General features: G+C 44.3%; 1 pseudogene; it reads left to right on the forward strand.

Annotated features, from left to right (window-relative positions):
* The first annotated feature begins 999 nt into the window (after nucleotides 1–999).
* On the forward strand, nucleotides 1000–4155 carry LOC132218867 (nucleoporin p54-like; annotated as a pseudogene).
* Nucleotides 4156–14225: the final 10070 nt, after the last annotated feature.

A 14225-nucleotide genomic window follows, 5' to 3' on the forward strand; every position in this document is an offset into this window, starting at 1 on the left:
CCTGATCACCCCCTAACCACTCCCCTGCCAGCCTGATCGACACCTGTTCCCCTGCCGGCCTGGTTGCCCCCAACTGCCCTCCCCTGCCAGCCATCTTGTGGCCACATGGGGGTGGCCATCTTGTGTGTTGGAGTGATGGTCAATTTGCATACTGGTTGTGAATAATTAGCATATCCTGGCTAATTAGCATATCCCTCTCTTATTGTATAGGATGAGGTAAAGACAGTGCTTTTAATAACTACTGTTGGGAAAACTGGACAGTCACGGGTAAAATAATGAAACTGAACACTTATACCATACACAAAAATTAACTCAAGCCCTAGCCAGTTTGGCTCACTGAATAGAGAGTCGGCCTGGGGACTGAAGGGTCCCAGGTTGGATTCCAGTCAAGGGCATGTACCTTGGTTGCAGGCACACCCCAGTAGGGGGTGTGCAGGAGGCAGCTGATCGATGCTTCTCTCTCATCAATGTTTCTAACTCTCTATCCCTCTCCCTTCCTCTCTGTAAAAAATCAATAAAATATATTTTAAAAAATTAACTCAAAATGGATTGAAGACTCAAATGTAAGGCCTGAAATCATAAAACTTCTAAAAGAAAACAGGCAGTAAACTCTTTGACACAGCTCTTAACAATATCTTTTTGCATATGTCTCCTTGGGGAAGGCAACAATAAAAGTAAACAAATGGGACTACATCAAACTAAAAAGCTTTGGCACAATGAAAGAAATCACCAAAATGAAAAGACAACACACTGAGTGGGAGAAGATATTTGCAAATGATATATCCAATAAAGGGTTAATACCCAAAATATATAAAGAACTCATACAACTCAACATCAAGGAAACAATCTAATTTTAAATTGGCAGAAGCAATGAATAAACACTTCTCTATCCACTGAGCCAAACAGGTCAGGGCAGAATAAACACTTCTCTAAAGGCATAGAGATGCAGGAGTGCACCAAGTGTGCGGGAGCAGCTTCTTGGTTCCTTGCTCCTGCGACATGGCTTTCAACTTTGGGGCTCCCTCGGGCACCGCTGCAGCCACTGCAGCTCCCATGGGTGGGTTTGGATTATTTGGGACAAGGGCTACAACAGCAGGTTCTGCATTCAGCATTTCTGCTCCAACTAACACAGGCACTACTGCACTCTTCGGTGGTACTCAGAGCAAAGGTTTTGGAATTGGTAATGGTTTTGGCACAACTGGAACTAGTACTGGTTTGGGAACTGGGTTGGGATTTGGAGGATTTAATACACAGCAGCAGCAGCAGCAGCAGCAGCAACAACAACAAACTACAGTAGCTGGTCTCTTTGGTCAGCCTACACAAGCTCCTGCCCAGTCCAACCTACTGATAAATACTGCAAGTGCTGTTTCTGCTCCAACGCTGTTAGGAGATGAGAGATGCTATTTTGGCAAAATGGAATCAACTGCAGGCTTTTTGGAGAACAGGAAAAGGATATTTCAATAATAACATTCGACCAGTGGAATTCACACAAGAAAATCCCTTTTGCCGATTTAAGGCAGATGGTTATAGTTGTATGCCCAATAATAAAGATGAAGATGGGCTGTGCAGTGGTCAGCAAACTGCGGCTCGCGAGCCACATGTGGCTCTTTGGCCCCTTGAGTGTGGCTCTTTCACAAAATACCGACTTCTGCACATGGGCCATGAAGTTTCAATCACACTGTACGTGCGTGCTCACACGTGGTATTTTGTGGAAGAGCCACACTCAAGGGGCCAAAGAGCCACTTGTGGCTCGCGAGCCTCAGTTTGCCGACCACTGGGCTAGTGGTTTTTATTTTCAAAAAAAAAATAAACGAATATTTGAAGCCAACAACAGCAATTGGTGGAATCATTGCATAAAGTTCTGGGAGGAAACCAGACCCTTACAGTAAATGTAGGGAATATTAAACATTGCCAGATGATCAGACAGAAGTTGTCATTTATGTTATTGAGCGTTCTCCAAATGGTACTTCAAGAAGAGTTCCACCCGGTGAGGTTGAGATGGCCCCCGTGAGGTTGAGACAGCTCCCATGAGGCTGGGACGGCCCCCATGAGACTGAGACGGCCCCCGTGAGGCTGAGATGGCCCTGGTGAGGCTGAGACGGCCCCAGTGAGGTTGAGACGACTCCTGTGAGGCTGGAATGGCCCCTGTGAGGTTGAAACGGCCCATGTGAGGCTGAGATGGCCCCTGTGAGGCTGAGACGGCCCCTGCGAGGCTGCAATGGCCCCTGGAAGCCGAGAAAAATACCACATGATCTCACTCATTTATGGATAATAAAGACCAATATAAACTGATGAACAAAAATACAGAGGCAGAGCAGCATTGAACAGACTGTCAAACTACAGTGGGAAGCCTGGGGAGGGTTGTGGGGGGAGATCAACCAAAGGACTTGTATGCATGCATATAAGAATAACCAATGGACACAAGACACTGGGGGGTAGGGGAGGCCGGGGGAATGTCAAGGGGGCGTGCCGGGAGCCGGTCCATCCTTGCTGTTTCAAGGGACCTGGCATATATGGCATACGGTTCTTAATATGTTTGCTCACCTTCTTGGTGCTGTGTTTTAACCAAGGTCACCTCTCCGAGAAAGGTTGAATCCCCAGGTAGGGATTTTCCCCTGAAGTTAGGGAGGGAATAAAACCTCTTAACTAAGTGCCAGGCGGGTAATTAATCATTTTAACTACAAACAATCATGCTTAAGCTACATAATCTTTACTCCCTGAAATGGAGATAAGAAACGCCCTAACCTTTGGAATAGAGATTGATAGGATTGGAATCAACTGGTATAAATACAGATGCAACAAGACAGCGAGAGACAGAACTTCAGACACAGGACTTAGAAGAGAGAACCTACAGACAGAACTCAGAACACAGAACTTAGAACAGAATCAAGAAGACAGAGCCTACACGGAGCCTAGAGACAGAAGAACTTCGCTGGAGAGAGCATGCCGGAGGATCCTGGAGAGGGACTGGCCTCGGAGCCTAGAGACAGAGCCTAGCGGGAGAACATGGCAAGGGATCCTGGACTGAACCTGACTACAGAGATTGGCAGGAGAACCTGACTGGAACCTGGACACTGAACCTGACTGGAGAGCCTGGACAGAACCTGGCTGGAGAACCTAGCGAGGGAACATGGCTACAGAACCTCGCTGGAGATCCGAAGCAGAACCTCTCTGGAGATCCAGACCAGAACTTGGCTGGAGATCCTGGCTAGGCTGCTGATCAACTGAACGCTGTCTCCGTGTCATTCCTTCTTCGCCGACTCCGTCCACACCTTTGGGGACCCCTGGACCCGCTGGGGCTGGACCCCGGCAGGGGCGAAAAAAGGAGACATGTGTAATACTCTTTGTAATACTTTAAGAAATAAAACAAAATTTAAAAAAGAGTTCCAGCTACAACACTATATGCCCATTTTGAACAACGCGACATAAAAACACAGCTGCAGCAACTTGGTGTAACCCTCTCTCTGACTAGAACAGAACTTGCCCCTGCACAGGTCGAACAGCTCTTACAGAACCGCCTGCTGGTGTCGATCCCATCATCTGGGAACAGGCCACGGTGGAAAACCCTGAATCTGAGAAGGTAATTCCTGTGCCAATGGTGGGTTTCAGAGAACTTCTTTGAAGATTGAAGGTTTAAGATCAGATGACTAAGCAGCATCAGACCAGATTAGATATTATATTTGAAGATATTGGTGAATTATAGAAGAATCAAACTACAATTATGGCCAAAATAGCACGATACAATAGGAAACTCCTGGGCCTTTCCCATAGAACCTTACAGGTCCTGATCAAACAGAAAACTCGGAGGAAGAGTGGGTATGCCATCCAAGCTGATGAAGAGCAGTTGCGAGTTCAGCTACATACAATTCAGGGGGAACTAAATGCACCCACTCAGTTTAAGGGCCGACTAACTGAACTGATGTCTCAAATCGGATGCAGAATCATTTTGGAGCAGTCAGATCTGAGGAAAGATATTACATAGATGCAGATCTGTTACAAGAAATCAAGCAGCATTTGAAACAACAAGAAGGCCTTAGCCACTTATTAGCATCATAAAAGATGACCTAGAAGATATAAAGTTAGTAGAACATGGATTGAATGAAACCATCTGCATCAGAGGTGGTGTATTTAGTTGACAGATCACAAACTTGTGTTAAAGGTCGTGAACTATATCTTTTTGCTACATCAGACCTTCCCTAAGGATGAAACTGACCACACGGAGGACAGTGAAAGAAAATCCTCTGCTGGCTTAGTTTTTGAGAAGGTTACTGACAAATTACTGTTCTTCAGATTTGAAACAAGTCACTTCACAGGTCTTCAAAGACAGCCTTTGGAAGATTTACTTAAAGCTGTTACTTTGAGAAGTACAGTACATAATTACCAAAAACGTACTATTGTACATTTTTACAACAGCATTTTTCTTTAAAATAATTAGTGTTTAATGATTGTTCTCCATTGAGCCAGTACTCTGCTTTCCATATCAAGTAAATATGCAATATCTACTTTGCACATAAAATGTATGACTACTTGGCTGTTGGAGATTTGTACTTCAGAATGTAAATGTACATCAGTTTTTATATTTGTGAATTCATTTGTGGGAGGAGTAAAGAAAATCCTAGAGTATTTAATGATTAATGTGATTTTCCTTTTATATTATTTTGCTTAATTGACATTTACAGAACACCTATGCAATTAGGATATAACAAAATTACATTTTATCATTTTTGCAACTTTTTGTTTTTTAAACACTTTTATTTCTAAAAAAGATGAAAACAAATTCTTGATTGTAAAAAAAAAAAAAAAGACATAGAGATGCTCAACAACGCCAATCATCAGAGAAATGCAAATCAAAACCACAATGAGATATCACCATACCTGTCAGAATGGCTAGTATCAAAAAGTCAACAAGTAAGTGGTGGCAAGGATGTTGAGAAAAGGGATTGTATATTAGTGCAGCCTCTATGGAAAACAGTATGGAGTTTCCTCAAAAAATTAAAAATAGAACAGCCATATGACACAGCAATTCCACTTCAAGGTAATTATTTGAAGAAATCCAAACACTAATATGAAAAGATCCATGCACCCCTGTGTTCACTGCAGCATTTCTGATAATATTCAATATATGGAAGCAACTTAGTTGTCCATCAGTATAAATAGATAAAGATGTGATTGGTTATACATATACAATAGAATATTACTCAGCAATCAAAAAGAATGAAATCTTGCCATTTGCGACAACGTGGATAGACCTACAGGGTGTTATGCTAAGTCAGAGAAAGACAAATAACTTATGATGTCACTTATATGTGGAATCTAAAAAAAAAAAAGAGAGACTCAGAAACAAAGAACAAATTAATGATTGCGGGAGTGGGAGGGCAGGAAGGATAAGCAGAAAAGGTGAAGAGGAATAAGAGGTACAAACTTCGTTATAAAATAATAAGCCATGGAGATGTAGTGAACACCACAGGAAATACAGTCAATAATATTTAATAACTTTGTATGGTGACAAATGGTAACTAGTTTAGTGTGGTGATCACATCATAAAGTATATAAATGTTGAATTACCATGTTGTACACCTGAAATATTGTATGCCAGTCACATATTTTTTTTACTAAAGCACTCAGATTTTTTGTACTTTGAGAGGCAATCTACTTCATTTCAACATGTCTGAAAGTTACATTTTTCTTTAAGTCAAAAGCATAAAATTATTTTTCCTTTCGGGAAAATGTACAGAGAGAACTAACAGCGTTCACCCATTCCCTGACCACTTCCCCAAGTCTTTTTGACCTTTAATGCCCAAGTTCTCTGTACCTCAGCTTCCTCACGGGAGGTTGTAATGTTAACATGAGCGAATAAGAAAGTTACCAGCTGTTCTCAGAATTTTAAAATGAGAAGAAATCGGAACTTATTTTATTTTATTTTTTTATTAATTAAATCTTTACTGTTCAGATTATTACATTTGTTCCTCTTTTTTCCCCCCATAACTCCCCTCCACCCAGTTCCCACCCCACCCTCTTCCCTCACTCCCCATCCACTGTCCTCATCCATAGGTGCACGATTTTTGTCCAGTCTCTTCCCGCATCCCCCTCACCCCTTTCCCCCTCAAGAATAGACAGTCCACTCCCTTTCTATGCCCCTGATTCTATTATAATCACCAGTTCATTCTGTTCATCAGATTATTCACTTGATTTTCAGATTCACTTGTTGATAGATGCATATTTGTTGTTCATAATTTGTATCTTTATCTTTTTCTTCTTCCTCCTCTTCTTAAAGGATACCTTTCAGCATTTCATATAATACTGGTTTGGTGGTGATGAACTCCTTTAGCTTTTTCTTATCTGTGAAGCTCTTTATCTGACCTTCAATTCTGAATGATAGCTTTGCTGGATCAAGTAATCTTCATTGTAGGTTCTTGCTATTCATCACTTTGAATATTTCTTGCCACTCCCTTCTGGCCTGCAAAGTTTCTGTTGAGAAATCAGCTGACAGTCGTATGGGTACTCCCTTGTAGGTAACTGACTTTCTTTCTCTTGCCGCTTTTAATATTCTCTCTTTGTCTTTTGCTCTTGGCATTTTAATTATGATGTGTCTTGGTGTGGTCCTCTTGGGATTCCTTTTGTTTGGGGTTCTCTGCGCTTCCTGGACTTGTAAGTCTATTTCTTTCACCAGGTAGGGGAAGTTTTCTGTCATTATTTCTTCAAATAGGTTTTCAATATCTTGCTCTCTCTCATCTTCTGGCACCCCTATAATTTGGATGTTGGTACGCTTGAAGCTGTCCCAGAGGCTCCTTACACTATCTTCGTATTTTTGGATTATTTTTTCAGTTTGCTTTTCTGGTTGGGTGTTTTTTGCTTTTTCATATTTCAAATCGTTGATTTGATTCTTGCAATCCTCTAGTCTGCTGTTGGGAGTCTGTATAATATTCTTTATTTCAGTCAGTGTATGCTTAATTTCTAGTTGGTCCTTTATCACAACCCCGAGCGTCTCATTAGATTTCTTGTAGATCTCATTAAGTTTATCGGCAGTTTCTAGAAAATTCTTGAAAAACCTTAAAAGTGTGGTTTTGAACTCTATATCCAGAAGTTTTCTTTCCTCCATTTCTGAAATTTGTGTCCTTTTTCTTTGTCTCTGCATTTTTTATGCTTCCCTGTATTGATAAAGTGGTTTTCTGTGCTAAGTGTCCTCTAGGGCCCAGTGGCTCAGCCTCCCCAATTACCTGAGGAGGACACTCGTGGTGCACCCCCTTGTGGGCTTTGTACACAGTCTTGTTGTAGTGAAGCCTTGATTGTTATAGTTATCACTGGGAGGAATTGACCTCCAGGCCAATTGGCTGTGAGAATCAGCTGTGTCTGCAGTGGAAGAATTTCTGTGCTGGAGACACCCCTCTGGGCAAGACTTGCTTCAATGGGGCTTTGGTGCTCACTGAGTCTGCCCCCTGAGTGTGTCCTTTATGGTTCCATGGAGCTGCAAACTGGATGGTCCCAGTCTGACCTCTGGGTTTCCTGGCTCCTGGATCTCTAGGGAGGTGCTAATCTAGCTTTTGCCTGAGGCTACCCAGCAAAAGCCTCCCTGCAGGGTTTGGGCGGGATGGGTCCCATGGGATCAACAGGGCGGGGCTAGCAGTTATGGCTGCTCTCAGTCTTGCCCTCAGAGGCTCTGCTTCTCAGTGTCCCGGTAATTGCTGTAAGCCCCTCGGAGAGAAAGCTGCCCTGCAGTACCTACCGCTGCCAGACAGTCCCGCTTCTCCCGTATGAGTCTGGGTCCCTAGAGACTCGCCCGGAACTGGAGCTCAGAGCCTGAGACTCCCTCCCGATTGAAAACAACAACCATGCCCTCAGCCGCCAGCCCGCTCCGCACGCACCTCCGCACCTTAGTATTTTATTTCCACACTGCACCTCCTCTGAGTCTCGGTATGCTGTTCTCTTTCCTCCTAGTTGTAGAATTTCCACTCAGCCAGCCTTCCTGTGGTTCTGGGTAATGTCCGTTCCATCTTTTAGTTGTATTTTATATATATATATATTTTATTGATTTTTTACAGAGAGGAAGGGAGAGGGATAGAGAGTTAGAAACATCGATGAGAGAGAAACATCGATCAGCTGCCTCCTGCACATCTCCTACTGGGGATGTGCCTGCAACCCAGGCACATGCCCTTGACCGGAATCGAACCTGGGACCTTTCAGTCCGCAGGCCAACGCTCTATCCACTGAGCCAAACTGGTTTCGGCTAGTTGTATTTTTGAAGTGGTTGTTCGAGGCAGCAAACTCCAGTGTTTACCTATGCCGCCATCTTGGTTTCTCCTTGGAATTTATTTTAAGACATTTGGGAAAGCAGTTGTTGACCGTTTCTACATTTGTGCTGCAATAAACACAGCCAAACCCCCTCAGAAAAAGGTTCTTCTTCACTCAGATGACTGGGCAACACGGCCAGTAGCAGTTTTTTTTAAAAACCCAACTGTCTTTTTTAAATGTATTTATTTATATATTGGATATTTCCGTTAGAACTCTAAATATTGAGGGCAAAATGCTGAAAGGCATTGTTCTAATCAGGACAGTTGTACAGCTACTTAGTTGAAATTTTAATTTCATGGTTCTGTCATCTGCATCTTTATTTGCACACTTTTCTGTATGAGAACCCCACTGGCAATGTTTGTGACAATTTGAGCATCAAATAAATCATGATATTAAAGGATAGAACCTGTTGAATAAAGTAAAAAAACAAAACAAAAAAAAAAACGAGTTCATGCTGAACAACCAAGTGAAGAAGAAAAAAGCCATTTCTCCAAGGAGACCTGGTTCCTTTGAGCAGCAGATGGTACTAACATGCTGAATTGCATTTTAAGTTTTTACATCTGTATTCATCAGACTTTAAAATTTATTTTGTTAGCAAGACTAGGTTTAATGGAATGAATGAAACAGCTTTTTGTCCTTTGGTGTTCTATCATTTTTATTACTTGAAATGTTGGTAATAGGAAATCAACTATTTTCAAGGTTTTCAAAATATATTAGCATGTAATTTAATATGTATTTTGAAGCTTTCGTTTAAAGCATAAATAGTGTTTTCTTCCTTCTCACACTCTATTGAAGACATTACAATTCAATAATCAACAGTAACATTAGAAAACTGAGTGGTGTTAGTGTGGAATTTCCAGATTTTTTTAAAATATATTTTTATTGATTTCTTACAGAGAGGAAGGGAGAGGGATAGAGAGCCAGAAACATCGATGAGAGAGAAACATCGATCAGCTGCCTCCTGCACACCCCCCACTAGGGACGTGCCCGCAACCAAGGTGCATGCCCCCAACCGGATTCAAACCTGGGACCCTTGAGTTTGCAGGCCGATGCTCTATCCACTGAGCCAAACCAGTCAGGGCATAGAATTTCCAGATTTAATGCCAATGGGAACAAACTGAAAGTAGGACCCAGCAGAGCTGAGGGAACTTCAGCCCACTTCAGGCAATAAAGAGACTCTTCAAAAAAAAAAAAAAAAAAAAAGGAAGTAAAGCTTTTATCTGACAAAACTATGGCGTAATAACAAGATCAGACACAGTAAAGGCGCAAAGGAGGGAGCAGTTCCTGGAAACTGGCTGGGGAGTAGAGTGAAGCACTGGGCCAGTTTCCCACCCCCAAAAGCTTAACTCTCACTTGTTTCCCAGTGGAGGGAGGTACAATGACAGTTTCCTGAAGGGAGAGTCTGGCAAGGGAGCCTCCCAGAGTGAGACCTGAAACCTCAGAAGCGTCAGGGCTGGAGATCACGATACCACAGAAATGCCCATGCAGAGACAGGCTAGCCCAGTGATGGCGAACCTATGACACGCGTGTCAGAGGTGACACGTGAACTCATTTTTTTGGTTGATTTTTCTTTGTTAAATGGCATTTAAACATATAAAATAAATATCAAAAATATAAGTCTTTGTTTTACTATGGTTGCAAATATCAAAAAATTTCTATATGTGACACGGCACCAGAGTTAAGTTAGGGTTTTTCAAAATGCTGACACGCTGGGCTCAAAAGGTTCGCCATCACTGGGCTAGCCGAACCCCTCACCTCGGGGCTCGTCTGCATCCTGCTCTATAATCACCAAAGGTAGAGGTTCCTGGGCCCCCCCACAAACATAAGGTCGAGTTTCCTGGGTCCCAACAATTACCTCAGGTAGATTTTCCCTGAAACCACAATCATCTATGAGTTTCCCAGGCCCCCAAAATCGTCTAACATAGAGTTTCCTGGGCCAACAATATCACTGAAGGTAGAATTTTCCAGCTCCCCATAATTGCCTAAAGTCAAGTTTCCTGACCTAAACAATCACCTAAAGCAGACTATCCTGTCCCACAAAATGAACTGAGGTAGAATATTCCGGCCTCCACAATCAACTAAGAGACTATTCTGACCCACACCATCATCTATAGTCAAGTTTCCTGGCCCCTGATAATCACCTAAGGTAGAAATTCTGGCTCCCTGTAATCACCTAAGGTAGAGTTTCCAGGGCCCCCACAATCATGCAGTGGTTCTCAACCTTCCTAATGCCGCGACCCTTTAATATAGTTCCTCATGTTGTGGTGACACCCAACCATAAAATTATTTTCGTTGCTACTTCATAACTATAATTTTGCTACTGTTATGAATCGTAATGTAAATATCTGATATGCAGGATGTATTTTCAGGGGTCGCGACCCACAGGTTAAGAATCGCTGAATTAAGGTAAAGATAGCAGATGCCCACAAACACCAGAGACAGAGTTTCCTAATCCCCTACAATCACCTAAGGTGGTTTCCTTCCACCCACCCCCCAACCCCCAATTAATCAAAAAGGTAGACTATCCTGGCCCACTATAATCACCTAGGTAGACTATCCTGGCCCCCACATTCACCTAAGGTCAAGTTTGCCCGGCACACAATCACCTAAGGTGTTTCCTGGGCCCACGGTCACCTGAGGTTGAGGATCCTGGGCTACCAAAATAAACTATGGTTGAGTTTACTGTCCCTCCACAATCATCAAGATAGAAATTCTGGACCCTCCTCCCCCATTATCACCTAAATTCGAGTTTCCAGGACCCCACAATCACCTGAATTCATGTTCCTAGGCTCCCATCATCACCTAAGGTTGAGTTTATTGGGCCCACAATGACCTGAGGTAGAGTTTGCTGGGCCTCCCTAAATCACCAGAGCTTCCTGAGCCCACAATTATCTAAGGTTGACTTTCCTTGGCCCCCACAATCACCTAAGGGCAAATACCCTGGCCCTCGGCAATCACATATGGTAGATGTTTCTTGCCCCTCATAATCACCTAAGGTGATCATTCCCAGGCCCCCAGATCAGCTAAGGTGGACTTGTCTGGGCTCACAGTCACCTAACATAGACTTGCACAGGCCCACAATCATTTTAGGTAGACTTTCTTGGGTCCATAATCATTTAAGAGATTCCTATGACCACAGTCACCTAGGGTCAAGTTTCCTGTGTCCTAACAATTACCTAAGTTTCCTGGGCCCCCAGTCACCTAATGAAGAGTTTCCTGGGCCCAAAATCATCTATAGTAGTGCCTTCTGCCTCCACAATCAGCTATGATAGTTTCCTCAGTGCCCTCAATTACCTAAGGTATTATTTCTGGAGACTCCACATTCATCTATGGTCAAATTTCCTGGGCCCACTAACACCTAAGGTCAAGTCTTCTAGGCCCAAAACCACCTGAAGTCAAGTGTCCTGAGCCCACAATCACCTTAGGTATTGTTTCCTGGGCCCCCACAGTTACCTAAGCTAAAGTCCCTGCCTCCCCCCTCCCCCAGACATAGAAGGACGACTTACCTAGCCCCATATTCAGCTAAGCTCGAGTTTCCAGAGTCCCCATAATCACCCAAAGCCCAGCTTCTCAATCTCCAAAGGTTGAGATCCCTGACCCACCTAAGGAAAACAATCCTGACCTCCACATCACCTCAGATCAAGATTCCCACCTATCCCCCATGATATACTGTCAAGATTCATGTGTCCAGCCAAAACCGGTTTGGCTCAGTGGATAGAGCGTCGGCCTGCGGACTGGGGGGTCCCAGGTTCGATTCCGGGCAAGGGCATGTACCTTGGTTGCGGGCACATCCCCAGTGGGGGATGTGCGGGAGGCAGCTGATCGATGTTTCTCTCTCATCGATGTTTCTAACTCTCTATCTCTCTCCCTTCCTCTCTGTAAAAAGTCAATAAAATATATTAAAAAATAAAATAAATTTAAAAAAAAGATTCATGTGTCTGCACAGTTCCCTAAGCTACAGTTCCTGGGCCCCCGCAGGCACATGAGTAATAAATCCCTAAGCACCCCCCAATCGCCAAATTAGACTATCTTTGAACCCCACAATAACCTAAGATGGAATTCCTGGGCCCATAATTACCTAAAGTCAAGTTCCCTGGGTTCCCTTAATTACCTAATGCAGGGATTCCTGGACCCTCATATTCATCTAAGGTAGATTTTTCAGATCCCCTACAATCATCTATGGTAGGGTATTTTGGCCCCACAATCACCTAGGTCAAGTTTCCTGGACAACCAAAATTACTTAATGGTAGTTTCCTGGCTTCCCACAATTAGGTAAGAGAGAAATTCTTCACATCCCAAATCCCTAATAGTTTCCTGGGCTCCCACAGTCACATAAGGTCATGATTCATAAGACCCCAGTTACCTAAGATAGAGCTTCCTGTGCCCACAATCACCTTTGGTAGAGTTACATACTCCTCCCCACCCCCCCTAATCACCTAAGGTAGACTTTCCCAGGTACACAATCACCTAAAGTGAAGTTTCCTGGGCACAAATCATCTAAGGTTGGGTTTCTGGGGTCACAATAACCTTAGATAGAGTGTCCTGGTGCTCCCCCTCCCAACACATACACTCTACAATCATCTAAGCTAGAGTCCCTCAAACCCAAACAAGCACACAAGGTAGACTTTCATGGGTCTCCAAATTAGCTAAGCTAGAGTTTCCTGGTCCCCAAACTCACATCAAGTTGATTCCTGAACCCATAATCACTTAAGTTGAGATTCATGGCCCTCACAGTCTCCTAAGGTAGAGTGTCTTGAACCCCAACAGTCACTTAAGGTGTAGTTTTCTGGTCCCACAATTATCTAAAACTAGAGGCCTGGTGCACAAAATTCGTGCACTGGGGGAGGAGGGTGTCCCTCAGCCCAGCCTGCACCCTCGGGGGATGTCGAACATCCCTCTCACAATCCAGGACTGCTGGCTCCCAACCATTCGCCTGCCTGCCTGCCTGACTGCCCCTAACCACTTCTGCCTGCCAGCTGATCACCCCCAACCACTCCCCTGCCAGCCTGGTCGACGCCTAACTGCCCCCCTGCTGGCCCAATCACCCCCAACTGCCCTCCCCTGTCGGCCCAGTAGCTCCCAACTGCCCTCCCCTGCCGGCCCGCTCGCCCCCAACTGCCCTCCCCTGCTGGCCTGGTCCCCCCCAAATGACCTCCCCTGCCAGCCTGGTTGCCCCCAACTGCCCTCCCCTGCTGACCTGGTCACCCCTAACTGCCCTCCCCTGCAGGCCATCTTGTGGCCACATGGGGGTGGCCATCTTGTGTGATGGTCAATTTGTATATTACCTCTTTATTATATAGGATAGCATTTCCTGGGCTTATACTCGCCTAATTTAGAATTCCCTGGTCCCTTACAATCAACTAAAGTTGAGTATCCTGGGTGGGGTGACCACAATTACCTAGAGCTCCCCGGTCCTCCACAAGCACACAAAGTAGACTTTCCTGGGCCATCACAGTCAGTAATGTTTCTTGGGGCCCCACAATCCCCTAAGGCCCTGGTCGGCAAACTGCGCATGGGCCACGAAGTTTGAATCGCACGTGGTATTTCATGGAAGAGCCACACTCAAGGGGCCAAAGAGCCGCATGTGGCTCACGAGCCGCAGTTTGCCAACCACTGCCCTAAGGAAAGAGTTCCTACTAGGAAACAGGCTCAAACTTGGCTGGAGCCTGCACATCGTTTCATCGAAATTAGTAGCGGTCAACTCCATTCACCCAAACCTCCACTTGGGGGAGCACTGCACCAATGCCCGGGCCTCTCTCACCTCCCTGACATTCTGATGTAGTTGGTCTACATGCTGGTTACAGCATTCCCTGGTGATTCTAATCAGCAGCCAGAATTAAGAAATACTGATGGAGACCCTCATCAGTAACTATGAACTAACCTCCAAGGGTCACCAAACACTGAAAGAAAACCGTAATTGCGTGGGAGAGGTAACA

The sequence above is a fragment of the Myotis daubentonii genome, chromosome 1, assembly GCF_963259705.1.
Source record: "Myotis daubentonii chromosome 1, mMyoDau2.1, whole genome shotgun sequence".
NCBI classification, from domain to species: Eukaryota; Metazoa; Chordata; class Mammalia; order Chiroptera; family Vespertilionidae; genus Myotis; species Myotis daubentonii.